This window comes from Polyodon spathula, unplaced genomic scaffold (assembly GCF_017654505.1).
Source record: "Polyodon spathula isolate WHYD16114869_AA unplaced genomic scaffold, ASM1765450v1 scaffolds_3613, whole genome shotgun sequence".
NCBI classification, from domain to species: Eukaryota; Metazoa; Chordata; class Actinopteri; order Acipenseriformes; family Polyodontidae; genus Polyodon; species Polyodon spathula.
The window spans coordinates 2,862-10,530 of NW_024475073.1; the positions used below are offsets into that span (position 1 = coordinate 2,862).

Here is a 7,669-nt window from a genome sequence, read left to right on the forward strand (position 1 = left end):
TCAGCTTGATGCTTATAATTTTGTCTTGTGTGTTGGTTGAAGTGGAAACAGCTGGGCCCAACATTAATATGAAAAAGCTGGTGAACTACACAGTATGCTTTTAACATGGCCAGCTGATTTTACCTGATTTTTTTTTTTTTTACAATATACATCTAAAACATAAACATGTATACAATAATTATTGTTATACTTTTTTTGCAGGTTGTCGTTACAGATAGACCTGTTGAGGCCTGTGTTGCCACAAAGGAAAGCAAAGCTGAATAATGTGCTGCTAAGCACCTTGAAAGAGCAAAGTGTGTTGCTCAGGTAAATCTTTAATTATTATTTTTAATTTATTGCACAACACATGCAAATAAAAGGATATCCAGAATTGTGGTGGAGGCGTGTTGCAGGTTCCCAGATTTGGAGAAATGAGACAGGAGCCAGTAGTCCGTTCAAACAGCAGTGAGAACTACTCTTTATAGAAGTTCAGCCCGCTCTTTTAGAAGTTCTCCTAAACAATGGATGTCACTCTCTCACTCAACAACTAACCCCCTCACACCCCTTACACACTCACATTTATACACCACACTTACACCTCATTGGTCATATTGACACACTCGCATGCAAATCAGTCCATTCATGCTCCAACCACTCAGGACGCAGTATGCAAATACATACTGCCGGGAACATGGGGACCAATCGCCGCGCACCCCAAGCACTCACAGGTTTTGCAGGCATTCAGTAACACACAGCACATAACAACACAGAACGTAGTCATGTTATTTACAATACATTTTTACCAATCCCTCCCCAAGCCCAACCCAAAGTCAAAAGTCTTATCTGGACGTTCTCAGACTGCCTGTCTGCTACAGTATATATAAAAACCAAAGAATCTAGTATGATAATACTATATAGATATATCTATATTATAAGATATAGATACATTGAAAGTATATATATATATTTAATTGTTGGCAATTTATCAACAAGAGATGTTAATTAATGTAGCTGACATATCAAATGCGTTTACATTCATTCATTTTCAAATTATTTGCACTCTGTATGAGTTTCTAATAGAGGTATAGATGGCAACAGCAGTGCTGTTTTATCAAATATACAAATAGAAATCTGCCGTGGAAAATAGCGTTGTTGGATTTAGAAATGTTGGGGTTTTTGTATACCAATATTTCATCATGGATTTTCTAGCATGGATGTTCCCAAATTAGAGCCTGGAAACGCCTGGATGGTTTCAGGGGAGCCGTAACAGATGCACAAATTTTATCTTCCCAATAACCCTGACAAAGCAAATATATCGTACTTCATAATTACTGAAAGTCATTTATTCCAAAGTGTTTTACATTTGAATATGCACAATCATTTGCTGTGTGGGGTTTTTCGGAATTTGTGTATGTTTCAAACACAAGAAGAAAAATTGTCTCTTAAAAAAGATATGAGGCTCTATGTACTAATATTACTTACATTTTCATAAATATTACCTACTGTGAATCTGGTTAAAGAGACCCCAAAAAAAAAAGCTGTACTCATAGAATTTTTTGTACTAACGCTTTTTTTCTTGAACAATCATTACATCACGTAATAATCACCACATGTTTATGAAAGAAACCATAATTACAGGCTCATATACAGGAAGATCCGAACTTGGCATCTCATTATAAATACATGATAACCAAGAGTCAAGATTTGAACTTTTCCTTCTTGGCCGATAAATGGGTGGTATATTGAACTGAAATATGTAGTAGGCAAATGTAATAGATCGATCTGTATTCTTTCTGCAGACTCCAGCTGTGCAACTATGGCACCAGCCAAAAGAAAAGGAAACAAATTTCCATGAAGACACTAAATTGTCCTTTAATCAATGAAAGTGTGACACAATCGAATATTTTATTCCAGATAACCAGACAAAATTTTAAATCATATAAGTAGCAAAGATGTATCAATTTGATTAATAACTCAATTTGATTTTGTTAATATTGAAACATATTAATATCTTCAAATTAGTTACAAAACGGATTAACGGATTACATAAAGTCGCTGGGACAAACACAGGATTTTCATGTTCGAATATTTGTTTGGATATTCGTTCGTTTTTCAAAAAGTAATAAAAGATGTTATATTGCTCAGAATGCAAGCAGAGAGGCATAATAACAGCAGTTACAGAAGGAGTGCCCCTGGCCCCTGTGTGTGTGCTTTTATTTTAGAGCAAGACATTACATTTTTGTAACATGTTAAAATAGAAAAATATCCCATGAGTAAAGAATAAGTTGTGTAGTTCCCTGTGGAAAAGTGGTTTGCAGTGTGCAGGTTTAGAGGTGATGCAGTGCTCAAGTAATGATTTGAAAGACGCAGGTCACGTTCTAAACAGCTCTTTATTTGGCTGGGTTGCTTGTTTTGCACCAAAATAAAATACCTGGCTCTACACAGGGTTCAGTCCCGATATAATAATCGACACTAAACAATACACAAAAACACAACATGGTCACAAGTCCAGAGTGCTCTTAGTGAGAGTGGTGATTTACTGGTTTAGCCATGCACAATGGTGAAGTGTAGTCCAGGTTTAATTGCTGGCTGTTTAGCTACAGCTCCAGGATATTAGCCTTATATAAACGACAAATGTAACAGTTTAATAGAGAAGCAAAACAACACACAAAAACTCACGTTTTCTTTATAACACAGTACTCCTTCACTGGTCCTTTCGTAACCATAACAAAAGAACAGATTGCTTCACCACATCCCCTGAGCTACCTTCAGTCACGCCCCCTTCGGTATCAAGTGCAATCACACATCCTCCAATCCACAACGGATCCACACTGACACATAGCCTACCGCATGAGGTGACAAATTCTGGCATTTGTGACTCCATCTCCTTTCTGTGGTCGACTCCACTAACCTTGGGAATGACTGCCAAACCATTCATATTATCCCTATGTACATTAAGCGAGGTATTTCAGAATGACGTGCTTGCCTTTTTTGTTGTATATACATTAATCTCACATACCGCACAGAGCACTTTTTCATTTGCAAATTCTGTTGAGACAATAAATAAGTACAAGGTATTTTTGTCATTTGTAGCGAATACGAATATCTGATCTTTGTATCCGAATGCATGTAAAAAAATATTAGTTTGAATATTTGTCCCAGCATTAATTAATCATAGACATCAATTGGATTTTTAAATTAATGTTATCAAGTACAAAAACGTTAGCAGGAAAATGTTTATATAAAAAAATACAAAAAAAAAAAAACATATAATGCATCTCAAATGGAATTCTATGAACGAATTCTATGAACACACTTAACAAATTAATATCCCACAAGCATATTCATTTAATAACATTGCAGAAAACTTTGTTTGAGTCTATGTACATTTTAGTTATGTAAACAAAAAAAAGTACAGTGTATATAGACGCAAGTAAACTGACTTAATCTAGACAATGTGGGGAAGCTATAAAAGGCCAACAAATTGCTGGGATATATAGTCAAAAGTGTTGAATTTAAATCAGGGAAGTAATGTTAAAACTTTACAATTCATTAGTAAGACCTCATTTGAATATTGTGTTCAGTTCTGGTCAAATCGCTACAAAAAGGATATTGCTGCTCTAAAAGAGTGCAAAGAAATTATTCCAGGTTTAGAAAGGCATTCATATGCAGACGGCTAAAAGATTGAAAAAAAAAATTTTTTTTTTTTTTTTTTTATTCAGTCTTGAACAAAGAAGAAACTATGCGGCAATCTAATTCAAACATTCAAAATTCTAAAAGGTATTGACATTCTCGACCCAAGGTATTTTTTCGACCTGAAAAAAGAAACAAAAAAAAAGGACCAGGTGTCACAAATGGAGATTAGACAAAGGGGCATTCAGAACAGAAAATAGGAGGCACCTTTTTACACAGAGAATCATGAGGGTCTGGAATCAACTCCCCAGTAATGTTGTTGAAGCTGACACCCTGGGATCCTTCAAGAAACTGCTTGATGAGATTCTTGGATCAATAAGCTACTAAAATCCAAACGAGCAAGATGGTCCGAATGGCCTCTACTCGTTTGTAAACTTTCTGATGTTATTATGTTCTTAAATACTTTTCGGCGTATTTCAGTTGCCTGTGCACTACAAAATTAATTACTGATAAAAAAATATTTTCGTTTGTGTTTAATTAAAGAACTCTACGATGATTTGTTTCCATGCTTCCCTTCATTAATAAAGCACCTTAATGTATAAAAGAAACCAAAACAACATGCATGTATTGCCATTGTTAGTTAATACAGACTATTAAGAGATAATTGTCTTTGGTTTATTTTATATTTGAAAGTGCTTCATTTTAAAGTAACTCGAAGCCTGGCAATGTTTAAGGAAGTTTCACATGTGAACATCTAGTTGATTCTACACCAGCGAGAGGCATGTGTAAAATAACAGGCACAAACCAAAGTCATAAATCAGGAAAAAATGATAATACATCAAGGGTAAGCGCGAAACCTCGATATTATAATGAGATTCGTACATTTGCATACGAAAGTAGTTTGAAACGAACAGTTGTAACTAAACTACCGCAGCAGGGATGAAACTAAGTTATGGGAGTGAAAATTACTTTAATACATTGCGGGTAAGTCTATGAAGTCACAAAAACCTACAAAAAGTCAAGACACGAAAGAAAAATCAATGATAGATAGAGCCCTCGGGACCAGACCGTATGTATAAAGAGTGTCCAACCTTCATACCCAAATATAATACATTCCTTATTAATTTATTTTTAATTTGTAAAAACAGTCCTTAAAAAGCTCGTCGTATTACATCATGTGCCATGTCTCGTAAGACAGGTATTAATTATTTTCGTGTATTGGAAAGACATGACTGATAACTAAACTTTAGTGATAATGTGAAATGTTCATCCTTTCAAATGGTCTACCAGAGTAGTAAATAACTGCATTTACAGAGATATAAGTTCCAGACAGTTATTGCTACCCTGATCTCTTATGCAGAGCATTGTATGCAGTCTGCAAATAGGGGGACCCTGGTTAGATGTTACTGGCGTTTTGTTAAACTATCATAAATAAATATTTAAATTTCAGTTTATTTTAATTATATTTCAAAGGCTGGAAGTATAAAAAAAATAATCATGTTTATCACATAGCAATGAGAAAGCACGTACAAGTCAGATTATTTTGTATTCACAAATACAAACATTTTACTTACTAATGTTTCACCTTTTTTTATTACCAGGTAACCAGTGGCACTGTAATTGTTTTACTGCACAGTTCATTCAAAAAAAAAAAGATCAACAGACAAGAAGTAGGAAGTCTGCTGTGAAAGATGGCCTTTATCACATCACTGTGTGGTCTTTTTTTTTTTTTTTTTACCACTGTCTGCATTCTATAGATAAGCATGTGAGGAAGACAGGGGAAATAATGTACAGAGTTTGACATTTTGGACAGTCAGTGCTGACGTTTGATAAAAGTTCAAGCTTACACGCATGGAAATGGAAGGGCTACTTGCTTTGCCTGTGTTAAGCTTTTGGTGAAAATGTTAGCAGACCACTGCTGGCCTAGCTTCAAATATAAAAAGTTCCCACAATGGCATGGCAATTTGACAGCTAAATTTGACTGAATACAACAAAGTGGCAGGCATTTAATAAATGTATTATCTTTATATGAACACTAAACATGTAACAGACTGATGACTACGTTTTGTTTTTTTACCCATCATTTATGTGTCTCACCTGCATGGTTTAAATAAAATACAAGGCACTATAGCATATTTCATTTTATTTCTAAGACTGGAAACACTAGTACTACAAAAAGGTGTGTCCACCAAAAAGATGTGAAATGTCCACAACAGAAGAAGGCGTTTAAACCAGTTTTGGTGGTGCTTATTCAGCTGGCAGGCAAAAATAGTCAATTCTCAACAAGTTTTCATAAGACAGCAAAAGAAATCACTGATTCTATATTCCAGAGAGCCACCATTTTCATCTCATGGCCCTTAACAGAACAATTGACAGCAATTTCACAGGTGCTAAGTCAAATACCTCTCCAGCAGGGATGGGCTTCTCCAGCTCTACGCACTGTTGTTTTTGTTTTTCGATGGTTATATTACATATTTACCATAGGTCACCATGGTGTGCCATTTTCTAAAAATAATATATTTGACCATACTTCTCTGGGCTTTACGATGCTTACTTATGTGTTCTCTATGCTTTATTACACTTTGCTATGCTTTTACTATGGTAAACTGATATAACTTCTTTCTCCTTTGGAGTCTGTCTGTTATTCCCATAGCTGATCTAACAAATACAACAGGGACTGGACAATAAGACTTCATAAGTCCTGACAAGGAGGAAAAATTAACTTTTATTTTCACATCACTGTGTGGTCTTTTTTTTTTTTTTTTAACCACTGTCTGCATTCTATAGATAAACTTGTGAGGAAGACAGGGGCAATAATGTACAGAGTTTGACATTTTGGACAGTCAGTGCTGTCTGCTGCTGCTGCCTTCCCCCACAGCACGAAGCCTTGGTGTACTTCTTGACAGCAACCTCTCCTTTGATGCCCACATCTCCTCCGTGGTCAAATCTTCCTTCTACCATCTTCGAAACATCTCCAAAGTCCATCCCTACCTTTCCCTCCCAGATGCGGGGATACTTTGTCATGCATTTGTCTCCTCTTGACTACTGCAACTCTCTATATGGTGGTCTCCCGGCACGCACCATAAACCAACTGCAGCTAGTTCAGAATGCCGCTGCCAGGATCCTTACCAAATGTAAAAAAAACATGATCACATCACCACTAACCCCCACCCCCCCCCGCCCTTGCCCAGCTGCACTGACTACCTGTAAAACTGTTCTGCTTATCTACAATGCTCTTCATTGCACAGGTCCCGAGTACCTCCTTAACCTGCTGACTCGCTATGTCCCTGCCTGTTAAAGCTGAGGTCCTCTGACTCTGACCTGATTGTTATCCTGAAGCAAAAGTGCACCACACTTGGAGAACGCTTGTTTAGCTTTATGGCTCCAACTCTTTGGAACTCTCTCCCAGCTTTGGTCTGTGATGCTCCCACCATCGCTTGCTTTAAATCAACCCTCAAGACCCACCTGTTCTCTCTTGCTCTCCATACTCCTTGATATCTGCTAATTAGCTGCCGTGCGCCGTTCTCACGCTACTATCAAGTAGAACAAGTCTCCAGCCGTGGAGAGCATTTCTGCTACTAATATTATTATGCATTTCTCTGTATATAAAGTATTATGGATTTTCTTGTTGTTTACTGCATCTTGTAAAGCGCTTTGTGATGATGTGCAGGTGTTTGGTACGGACTACTGCTGATGGCTTCTTATTGAACGATGTATTGGCCTGAACTGTGCTTAACCAAATGGCACACTCTTATGTAATGTTGTAAGAATTGAACTAACACAGGCCCATTGAACTCTCAAATATTAGCTGCACACAGCTGATTTTAACCAGTATGTTGTATAAATCTATTTAGCACATGCTCAGGAAAATCACTAAAGCAGGTTGTGAAACTGGTCCTTGTGAAAATAGGGACGAGGCGCTTATGGGTTGCATAATAACCATCTTGAATACAGAAGAGAAACACGAAACACACACCATTGATGTAGTTGTTAACTGTCTTTGCTGGCAAGACTCAGCAAATCTGGGGTGCAACTGGTGACTTTTCTATTCTTCTGT

At 36.7% G+C, this 7,669-nt stretch overlaps 1 long non-coding RNA gene across 1 annotated transcript; it reads left to right on the forward strand.

Annotated features, from left to right (window-relative positions):
* The first annotated feature begins 204 nt into the window (after window positions 1-204).
* Window positions 205-5,254, forward strand: LOC121312126. The gene is made up of 2 exons (XR_005949698.1): window positions 205-306; window positions 5,214-5,254. It is a non-coding gene; the product is annotated as an uncharacterized LOC121312126 (long non-coding RNA).
* Window positions 5,255-7,669: the final 2,415 nt, after the last annotated feature.